The following is an 11,521-nucleotide window of genomic DNA, read 5'->3' on the forward strand; positions in this document are numbered from 1 at the left end:
GCCTTATAAATTGAGAGTCGGGTGAAATAAGCTCCAGCCCACCTGACACCGAATCAGCCGGTGCCCCGGGAACGTTTCTTGTCCTAACTGGGTGGCGGTTCGCTCGACGGCAGAGGGAGGGGTAGGTGAAATTAAGACTCTGTGACCCTAAGCTTCTAAATCGAGCTCATCCGTCCCGCGTACCTGGGCAGCTCTCACCTGCCCGCTGGCGGGCACGGAGAACGCGCTTTTGACACGGAAACTTCACCGCCGACAGGGCCGGAACAGTCTAAACTTGGGTTGAACCCGAAATGCAAGCAGAAGGCTCGTGTCAGACTTAACCATCTACACGGAACAGAAAGACCCTCTGGGGACCGGCAGGCTCCCACGCCAGGCTTGCCAACCTTGCCAGGTACCTTTGGCAGAGGCCGCGGCGGGGTGGAGACGGGGTTCCGACCGGCCCAGCGATGGATTACCGGAGGATCAAGGCACCCCCTGCGGCTCCCAGCAGGCCGGGGGCAGGAAGTGGGGTGGTTCGGGCAGCAGGAATCTGGCCGCACAAAGGCAGCCGAGAAGCCATTGTTCCCCGGGGCTTAACGGCGCTTTTGTTGGCAGCTTCCTCATGTCTCAACTGGCGCCGCGTCTTCACCCAGACACAGATAAACAACACGGCGGGTGCCAGAGTAGTAAGTCCCGTGATGCTCCCTTTCGAGCCAGTCACTGCCCTGCTCAAGAACCTTCAGTGGCTCCCCAGTGCCCTCTCCTTCTTTGCCTGGCCGCGATCCGGCCTCATTTCCCTGGCTACCCTTGACGTCCACGACTTGTCCGTATTTTGTCTTCCCCGACCCGTCTCCGGCATTCAGTCCGGGCCAGGCACCGTGAGAAGCGCTCGCACGGCATCTTGTTTCGTCTCGGCGAATGTTCTGAAAGGAGATCTCAGGAGGCTCCCGGCGGAGGGACCGGCCAAGCCACTTCTGTCCGTGGGCCTCAGTTTCCTCATCTGTTCGCGGGCGTGTGAGCGAGGTTGGGGGGTGTCGCCTCGCAGCTCTCTGAGCTTCCCCCCCAGAAACCGAGAGCGAGTGTTGGCTGCCTCTCAGTTTTGCGCCTCGATTATCTGACCCCGAGCCCCATCCTGGCTGCTGGCTGGGGCTCCCCTCCCAACCCCGATTCCGGAAATATTTAAATAAGTAAACGGACCAACCGGGATCAGGGAGCTGGGCTAATGTTGGGACCTAATTTATTCTTTTTTTTTTCCTTTTAACATGTTCCCTGAGGTCCTCCAATAACAACAATGTTAAAATCACTGTTAATTAGGTACTTTCCGTGTCCCGGACGCCGTGCCGAGCGCTTTCGTGCGTGATTCCATCTCATCTCTAATCGACAGAGATGGAGGCCACCATTGGCCCATTTAACAGATTGGGGAAACTGAGGCTCAGAGAGGTCACACGGTCCCTCGCGGTTCTTGTTCCACCCACGGGGACAGTGGCTGGTCTCTGCCACTCGACACATTGGCACGTCTCGGAGCCGTCTTCCTTTGTACGTAGGAAGCCTGGGGCCGGGATGCCTCGTTGCTTTTCTCTGCCCCAAAGGGGCCTGTCACTGCGCCGGGCCCTGGGGCCTGGGTTACTGGGCCAACCGCTGTCGGCATGGCAACCAGACCACAGGACCCCAGTCACGGCCCCTGCTGTCCTCGGAAGGAGGTCCCGGGCCTGGCGGTTCCCGGGCTAGTTCAGAAACCCGCGAATCCCCTTAGCCCAGAAGTGGTGTTTCGGGCGTCACCGAATCCCAGGGAGGGTTGGACCGAAACCTAGAGTCAGGCGCCCCGACATCAGCCCAACCCTCTCCCCATCTCCCATCTCCGCTTTCTGAGGACGGACCCCGGACGGGGGCGGGCGGTCGCCCACCCAGCCTTTGCTGTCGCAGCCGCGAGACACGGCCTTGGTCAAGGAGACGTAAACGGGCATCCGCTGTGAGTTCTAGGAAGATTTTTGTTTTGTTGACAAAGGGTGTCAGACACAGCTGGCCTAACCCTTCCCCTTTCATCCGTCCCTGAATGCAGATGTGATGGCTGGAGCAGGGGCAGCCATCTTGCAGCCGTATGAGGGAGAGGGAAGAAAATCACAAAATTCTGGCTCTGAGCTCATTGAGTGACTGAATTAATGCCCACGGTCACCTCTCTCTAGATTTCTTATCATGTAAGAGAAGCATAACTTTATTTACTGAGCCATTTTGACTTTCGGGTGAAAATCATCCTAATGGATAAATGGTACATAAACGGTAACAGTTGTCTGTGGCCCCCGAGCTTCACATTTTACCACGTCTGAACTCACGTTTCTGAGTCCCAGGTTTCAAGATACATTCCTGGGTTGAGACTCACTGGCTGAGTTTAGATCAACCATGCCTGGGCCAACGTTCTGTGGCCAGGCAGGGTGGGCTACGATTTGCCCAGCTGGTGCCGCGTCAGCCACGGCCAGAGGGGAAGTGGGAGCGGGGCCCGCTGGACAGGAAGGTGAGAAGGGCCTGGGCGGCCGGGACCGCCGGTGTCGCTCTGGTCTCCGGACCAAGGGCGCTGACAAGGTCGCCTCGCTCCGCTCCTTCGTTGGGGTCAACGCACATTCGCCGTGGGCGGGTCCCACGGGGCCGGGGCAGGCGGGGCTTGAGCTGCGTTATCTGGCCCGTCTGCTTCCCGGCCGGCCGTGCAACCGCGGGGCTCGCTTCTCTGCACGGGGCTCCTCCGCCGGGAGGCCGAGGGGGCGATTCCCAACTCCCGGGCTGCCAGGGCGGAGGCTGCATGAGCCAAGCCCGGATCACGCAGGAGCTGCTCAATAAATCCTAAAAATAAAAATGCAGCAGCCCCCGGGGAACGTTTGAGGAGGCGCAGGCAGGGTTTCCTGAGGCCAGCGGTTCAGGGGGAGGTCGGGCCCTGGCTGGGGTGTGGCCCCCCCGGCTGCACTTTGGAGGCTCCGCTGGGGCGGGGCAGCGTGTCCCGGGGCCCCCGCGCCGGCCTGCGCACGCTGCGGGACCGGCTGGCAGATGCGGGTCAGTGTCCCGGGCGAGGACGGCGGGAGGCTGTTCCTGTCCATCTGAGGGCTGGCGGCCACCAGGGCCGCAGCAGACGCGTAGGAGAGAGAGAGACCAAGGGCGCCACTTGGGGCCCGCCGCCGACAGCTGCTGGGCGCAGGAGAGGCCAACCTCCTGCTTGTCCCCGGGGAGCCCGGCAGCCTCCGTGAGCGGACAGACCTGCCGTCCAGGAAACCCTCCCCGCGTAGCCACAAGCCACGGGCTGCGAGGCGAACAAAGCTGCCCGGCCCCAGCGGTGTGCTGCCTCCCCTCCCTGGGCCAGGCCCCGGGCAGGGGCTGGGAGAAGGGGCGGCGCCCGTACGCGCACGGAGGGGAGAAGCCGCAGGCGACATAGAAATAGCTCCCCCTGCCCAGGGTCCACCCGGCGCCGGGCGCCACAGCCAGCACGCTCTGAGACCCGTGGCTGTCCCCATTGTACAGAAGGGCAAACTGAGGCCCAGAGAGGCGAGCTGGCTTGCTCAGGGTCGCGCAGCCGGAAAGCTGGAACTGAGATTCTGGACCAAGTCTGCCCCCCAACAAAGGAGTGGCCTCTTCTTCCTCACCTGTGACGTCGTCTCCAGGAAACAGGTGAAAAGTCCACGCGGCATCGCAAGGGCGCAGGAAACAGCCGGGCCAGGCGGCCGCGGGCTGTCCCCGCTCTCCAGAGCGCCCGCGGCCCGGCCCGGCCACCTGCTGGAACCCGCCTCCCTCCCATGCCCCGTTCCCTCCCAGGTCTCCGCTTAGCCGCCTCCCCCAGGAAGCCACCCTGATTTCCCTGGCTGGGCTTCCGCAGCGGCTCTGTCTCCCTCTGGACAATTAGACCCCAGGGGACAAGACCGTTTCTGCCCAGTCCCCACTGGGCGCCGGGCACACAGTAGCCCCCCATAAATTTCGTGGAGGAAACGATCGACCAGACACCCGCCCCGAGGGCACAGAGCACAGACCCTTCTCTGGGGAGAGGGCTGTTTCTGGGGGCGGAGGGGACGAGGACGGGACAGACCCCGGGAGTGTCAGGCGTCCGGGGACCGCCTCTCGGGACCTTGCCCCCCGCCGAGAACGCCGCCCGAGCCCCGCCCGTTGCATTTTTCTCCTGCGACTCACTCATGATTCATTCTTAGCCCCTGGCATGCCTGGGCCTACCCAGAGGCCGCAGGCCCCGGTGCTAAGTTTAGTGACTGCGAAATGTCCCCGTGAAATTCCAGACAGAGCCAGGGGGCTGGCGGCACATTCCACGGAAGCTTCCCTGGGCGCTCCCGCTCAGCGCTGGGGCGTGCGGGGGCCCGAGCGTCCTTCCGGTAAATAGCCTGGAAGCGCTGGGTCCTCGTCTTTGGTGGCCGCGGACCTCAAGGACAAAGCTGGCCTGTCACGTCAGAGGAGCTAGGGGACAGGGGCGGGAGCCTTTGAATAACGCGCCACAGCGGATAGGGGCCTCGGCGAAGTTCAGGACAAATTCTTCTCTCCCCAGGAATCCTACAGACCCGGACAACCCACGCCCAGGATAAAACTCCCCTGCGTAGAGCTGAGGTTTGTCTCCTTTGCCCATCCAGGAGACGGGAGTGTCCTGGCTCTGTCCTTTGGGCCTCAGACCCGCCTGTCTCCTGCCCTTCGCAGGACAGAACCCCCAGCCCTCTCCCTACTGTGCAGCTGCCTTTAGATTTTCTCTGTCTGCTCCGTGCCTCTCTCAGAGATGAGGCAAAGACCCCCAAACAACACTGAACAAACAGAGGAGAGAGTCTGAGGCCCCTTCCTCACCTCTGAACTCAGCGTAAACTCTGTATAAAGTGTATAGGCAGCAAAAGGGATCTTAAGATATCTTAAATTGTTGACTTGGGTTGAGCTTGTGGTCCACTAAGACCTTCAGATCTTGTTCGCATGAACATGTTCCCCGGGAAGGCCTCCCTCAGCCCGCATTTGGCAATTGGTTTCAGTGAATTTCTCCTCCGCAGGGGAGAAACCGTATCCACCTCATCCTTTGAGTCAGCAATATCGGTCTCATTACTGGACTGTCAGAGCCACAGGGACAGGCTGGTGCTGTGAAGTCAGCACAATCTCCCCGGCACTGAGCACGATCTCTGCACACAGGTGGCCCTGAGAGGGACGGCCCTTTTTAAAATGTGAAATATATACACGAAAGAGGATTATAACCGTTTAAAGAATAATAATGTTAAAACAGTAAGGCAGGCAAATTAAATCAAATGAACGGAGAAAGGGAAGGACTTTTAACAATGGGATACAGGTGGGGGAAAAAATGTCCTTCAGCTGCTACCTGAGGCCATACACAAAAATCCATTTGAGGCCGGGCGCGGTGGCTCACGCCTGTAATCCTAGCTCTCTGGGAGGCCGAGGCGGGCAGATCGTTTGAGCTCAGGAGTTCGAGGCCAGCCTGAGCAAGAGTGAGACCCCGTCTCTACTAAAAATAGAAAGAAATTAATTGGACGACTAAAAATATATAGAAAGAAATTAGCCAGGCATGGTGGTGCATGCCTGTAATCCCAGCTACTCGGGAGGCTGAGGCAGGAGGATCGCTTGAGCCCAGGAGTCTGAGGTTGCTGTGAGTGAGGCTGACGCCACAGCACTCTAGCCTGGGCAACAGAGTGAGACTCTGTCTCAAAAAAAAAAAAAAAAATCCATTTGAAATGGATCTGAATGTTAAAAACAAACCCAAGAGTGTAGAGAAAACACAAATATCTCTGCGACACCGGGGAGACAGGGGTTTCTGGCCGGAACACAAATAGCACTAACTCTAAAAGAAAAACATGGATGAACTGCATTCATCCAAATTCCAATGTTGTGCTCATTAAAAGACCATTAACAAAAATAGCAGGCGAGCTGGAGATCGGGGAAGAATATTCGCTGCGTGTGTGCGCGTGGGACAAAGAGCTCATTCCCAGAACACGCAAATCACTGCGAGTCGACAGTAACGAGCTGAATGACCCCATTGTCACCGGGCAGGAGGCCGGAGCAGAAACAAAAGACAATCCGCGAATGACGGAGAAGCCCAGAGACGGCGCTCAGCGCCGAGGACACGGGAATGATTGATGTCGCGTTTACAACCAGATGCTGTTTCTTACCCACCAGAACGACTCGGTTTTTTTTTAAAGCTTACAACATCGAGTGCTCTGAGGAATGGAGCAGAAGGAGGACGCGTGAAATGGACAGACAGACAGACAGACAGACAGCGGGGAACCCGGGGACCTCCCGCTGAAGTCGGGCAGCTAAGAGGTGTCTGCGTTACTTGTTAAGCCGAAGTCTGCCGATTGGCTCCGTCGTTTTGCTGCTCCGAGCCCCCCTACGTCGGAAACAAAGTCTCTGCAAAGACTTACGTGCAAACGTCGCTTCATATGAGCCCCAGGCTGGACAGGACCCGAGTGCCTGTCACCAGGGACAGGGGGACGCTACTCAGTCGCGAAAAGACGGAACCAGCACACAACAACAGGGATGAATTCCCAAAACGGTGCACTGAGGAGCCAGACCTCAAAGTAGAAAAATCAGCCGGGCACAGTGGCTCACGCCTGCGGTCCCAGCTACTCGGGAGGCCGAGGCGGGAGGATCGCTCGAGGTCAGGAGTTCGAGACCAGCCTGAGCAAGAGCGGGACCCCATCGCTACTAAAAATAGAAAGAAATTGGCTGGACAACTAAAAATATGTAGAAAAAGTTAGCCGGGCACGGTGGCGCATGCCTGTAGTCCCAGCTACTCGGGAGGCTGAGGCAGGAGGATCGCTTGAGCCCAGGAATTGGAGGTTGCTGTGAGCGAGGCTGACGCCAAAAAAAAAAGAAAGGAAGAAAAAGAAAAGAAAAATCAGAGCAGAAGTCTCTGGGGACAGGAAGTCACTGCAGGCCGGGCGCGGTGGCTCACTCCTGTGATCCCAGCACTTTGGGAGGCCGAGGCAGGAGGATCGCTTGAGCCCAGGAGTTGGAGGTTGCTGTGAGCGAGGCTGACGCCACGGCTCTCTAGCCCGGGCAACACAGTGAGACTCTGTCTCAAAAAAAAACAAAAATACTCTGGGGCAGATGATTCCTGGATGCAGAGTCAGAATCCCAGCTCTGCCCCCCTGCCCGGCCTCGGGAGGTCTCGGCGCGGAGGAGGGACAGCCCCACCCCCGACACACACACGGCTGGGAGACGTCAGCGCCTCCCTGCGTCATCCGTGACGGGGACATACTCTGAGAGTCGCGTCACCAGGCGATTTCGTCACTGTGCGCACACGGCGCGGTGTGTTTGCACAAACCCGGACGCAGAGCCGGGCTCCAGGCGTGGCCTGTTGCTCCCGGGGTGCAAACCGGGACGGGCAGACGTTACGCTGTTTGATCCCCCCAGCCGCCCTTCGCGACGGGGGGCGCTTTGCCTCCCCGTTTCATGAATCAGGAAACTAAGGAAGAGAGAGGTTACATCCTCGAACCCGGGTCTAGCTGCTAGGCCTGGACTCTGACAGCCCTGCGCCGCGGCGTTCGGGGAAGCCCCGTGTCACGCAGCCTGCGTGGCCCCCAGCTGGCGGCCTGCGCGGGGGGACCTGCCGGGGCACAGCGGGAGGACTCGGCTGTCTCCTGCAGCTCTGACAGCCCTGGGTTCGAATCCAGGCTCAGCCACTTGCTCACCGTGAGGCCTCAGCCAGGTTGCTGTTCGCCCTATAAAATGGGTTGACAACTCGGCCTCCGTAGGATGTGTCCACGGGAGACCCCTCCTCAAGGTAACTTGAAGTCTCACCTCCTCCAGGAAGCCTTCCTGGCCTCCCAAACCCAAATAGCCTCTCCCCGCTGGACTCCGGTGTTTCCTGCCTCCACCACACGCTGAGAAACATCGGGGATGAAAGGCTAGACGGGACCCTCGAACTCACGTTACCCAGAGGAAGCTGAGGCCGTCTCCAGGGGCTGGCCTGAAATAGCACAATGAGCCAACGGCAGAGTCAGTACTTACAGTTCGGGCCTCAGGACTCCCCATCCAGTGCTCTTCCCACACTGGGCTCTGGAACCAGACTGTCCTGGTTCGAAGTCTGGCTTTGTTCCTTCCCAGCTGTGTGACCTTGGGCAGGTTACTTAGCCCCTCTGTGCCTGGATTCGACGCCCGCTAAAACAAATGCAGAAACGCTCCTTGCTGAGAACAAGATGAGCTGATACCCGGTGCGTGGATTAAATGGTGAAATTCGAATGCCCGCCTCGTGCTCCTGATGGGTGCACGGGAGGACGTTTAATCCCGGGGTGGCTGCAGCCCAACCCCCTCGGCCGTCTCTCCGGCAGGGGGCGAGCTCTGGGCAGCGTCGCTGGGGGGGCGTCTGCCCCCGGCGATGTCGAGGTCTCCAGCTGCATCCCCTCCTCTCCAGAGACGAGGTCTCTCCCAGGGCCAGCCCAGGCGGGAGGAGCCTGTTCTCCCTGTGGTAGGGCTGGGGGGAGAGCGTGGGCACGAGGAGCCCAGTGCGGGGCGCGGTAGGTCTGTCTGTCTGTCTGGTGGTGGCGGAACCAAAGGGACTCTGAGAGACAAGCGCTCCTCACCGCTCAACTTCATCTGACGGAAGGGGAAACCGAGGCCTAGAGAGTCTCTGGCAAGGCTGGGGAGGGTCTGGGTCATTGGCACAAACGAGACTACAAAGAGCAGCCCCCAAGCCAAGGAGCAAACCCTGAGCATGCAGACCTTAACCCTAACAATAACCCTGACCCTAATCCTAACCCCTAAACCCAACCCCCAACCATAACCCTAACCCTAACCCTGACCCTAACCCTAAACCTAACCCTAACCCTAACCCTGACCCCAACCCCTAACCCCAACCCCCAACCCTAACCCTAAACCTACCGTAACCCCTAACCCTAACCCCTAACCCCTAACCTTAACCCCTAACCCTAACCCTAATCCCTAACCCTAACCCCTAACCCTAACCCTAACCCTAACCCTAGCCCCCCACCTGGAGTTGGAAAGCAGGTAAGGCCCGGTGGGAGCGGCCAGCGCGGGCGTCCTCCCGGGGGGCCGAGTGGGCAAAGACGACGTCTTGGAAGCCGCCGCGCCGGCCTCCGACCCCAGCTCAGCCCCGGGGAGATGGAGCCGCTCCGCGAGCTCAGTTTCTGCGTCTGTATAATGGGAACAACGACGGAGTCGCAGCCCCGCCGGTAACAGCAGTGGCCGCGCTTTCCTGCGCAGCCGCCGAGCTCCGCGTGCGCGGGCCCGGCCGGTCTTGCCCTGGGCTGTCCCGGTCCCCGCTTGGAGATGAGAAATCGGGGGCCGTTGCCGAGCAACGGGTCCACCTCTGCGCGGCCGCGAGGAGCTTGGGCACAGGTTGTCGGTGTCGCAGTCTTCAAGCTCGTGATCATTCGTTCCACGAGAGCCAAGGCCCTGGGGCAGAAACAAGCCTCCTTCGGGCCCCAGCCCCATCCCACGCCGGGCTCGTTTCCTTGTTTCCCGTCCTCCGTGTCCTCCGTTCCCGTCTGCGCCACGACGGGGACCGTCCCGCGGGTGGAACGCCTGCCCCTCCGAGCCCTCTCGCAAAATGTGGGTGCCTGTGTCTCTGCAAACTCGCTCCAAGCGAGAACCGTGGTAAAATGAGCGTTGTAGACGCCGCGTCCCCGCCAAGGGGGTCACGCTCCTGACTTCCCCTCCACGGAGGGCACCCGGCCGTCCTCGAGTCGGGGTGCGTATGCAAATAAAGAGACTAAGATATAAAATGTCCCATTCCGGGGAGCCAGCAGGGCGGAGAGGGAAAGAAAAACCTCTGCTCTTCCACGGTCGGTCTTTCTCTCGACCGGTCGGGCTATTTCGTGTTCACAGTTCGACGTCGTGTTATCGCCTTGGCTGCCGGGGAGCTCAGGGGGGGGGGATCTCGCGGGGTCCCGGGGCCCTGCCTGGCCGCTCGGCACGCGGCGCCCATCGGCTGCCAGGCCCCCTCTCCCGCCGGCTCCCGGATGACACGCCGCGCCCCAGGCGGGCGGGGAGGACGAGGCAGGCGTCTCCCCTCCCACGGACCCGCCGCCCCCACAGACGCCGGACGGGAACCCGCAAAGCAACGGGAACTAATGCAAATCAAAACGTAAACGTATCGCGGATTTTTGAGGCAGCAACGGGGAGTTTTAGGCATCAAAGTGGGGGGCTCTCTGCCGTTCCCTCTGCCTGAACCGCTCTTTCCTCCCCAGCCCCACTGACACGTCCCAGCTGGCGCCTGTGTCCCCGTGTCCCCGCGAGCCACGTCTGTCCTCCCTCCAGCCCGCAGGGGCCAGACGGCTGCTCTCCCGTCCCGGAGTCCCCAGGCCTCCGTGCGTGTGGCTCTCCCCGAATGAACGGCCCGGGGAGGGGACGGGAGGGGACAGCAGCCAGAGTGAGGGGCCGGCGCGTCGGGAGAACAGTTCTCTGGGTCGCAGGGCGCGTGCGAGGTGCTGTTGGGAGACGAGGCCAGCGGGTCTGGCTGGGGTCAGACCGCCAAGAGCCTCGAATGCCAGGCTGAGAGTTCCAGCTGTGCCCGGGACGGGCAGGGCTCCGCGGAGGGGCTGCCAGCAGAGGTGTGATGGGGTCACGGCTGTACCAGCGTCCCCGAGGACAGACTGGAGGGGCTGAGGCTGGAGGCTGGAGCCAGGGGGAGGCTGGAGGCTGGAGCCAGGGGGAGGCTGGAGCCGGGGGAGGCCGGAGCCAGGGGGAGGCTGGAGCCAGGGGGAGGCTGGAGGCTGGAGCCAGGGGGAGGCTGGAGCCAGGGGGAGGCTGGAGGCTGGAGCCAGGGGAAGGCTGGAGGCTGGCGCCAGGGGCAGGCGGGAAGAGGGGGGCACAGCAGCGCAGTGGCCGCCCTGGCTCTGGGTCCCCGCAGCCTAATCCCGTTCCCTGGCACGGGCTGGGACAGGTGCTTAAACGTCACCCGGCCTCACCCCGTGGGATCGGCGAGCGCCTCTCGGGCCCCGGGCAGGGCAGGGACACACGGACCCGCAGCCAGCTCTGAGCCCGTCGCCGCCGCGGACTTGGTCTCCCCCGACGGCGGCTCCGAGCGTGACAGTCAGAGCCCCGTCTGGGCAGGGGGGTGCCCTCGGACACGGGGACACCCCAGAAAGTCAGGGGGCTGCTGGCGGGGAGCGGGAGACGCAGAAGCGTGGGGTGGCGGCCGAGCACAGCCGGGGAGAGCGGCAGCCGTCTCTGAGCCCAGCCAAGGTCTCAGCTCGGAGCGATCCGGGGTCGGGATCTGGGGAGACGCCTGAGAAGGGGGGACGCTGGCTGAGCCGGGGTCCGGGGGGCTGGGCTGTCCCCGCGTCAGCCACGGGGCGCGGCCGCCAGCCCTGCCTCTGGGTCCCGCTCTGCCTTTTAGTCACAGGTGACCTTTGTGCGGCTCCGTGCCTCAGTTTCCCCTCTGTGGAGTGGGGAGGGAAGCAGTGGAGCCCGTCTGGGTAACATTAACCCTCTTGTGTGCCCGTCGAGTGTTCTGCGGCACGTGGCACGTGGCGGGAGCCCCGGACCAGGCACCGCGGGGAGGATCCACGCCGCCCCTCAACACCCAGCAAGGACTGTGGGCCGAGACAGCACTCGG

This window comes from Propithecus coquereli, unplaced genomic scaffold, assembly GCF_000956105.1.
Source record: "Propithecus coquereli isolate 6110/MARCELLA unplaced genomic scaffold, Pcoq_1.0 Scaffold588, whole genome shotgun sequence".
NCBI lineage: Eukaryota > Metazoa > Chordata > Mammalia > Primates > Indriidae > Propithecus > Propithecus coquereli.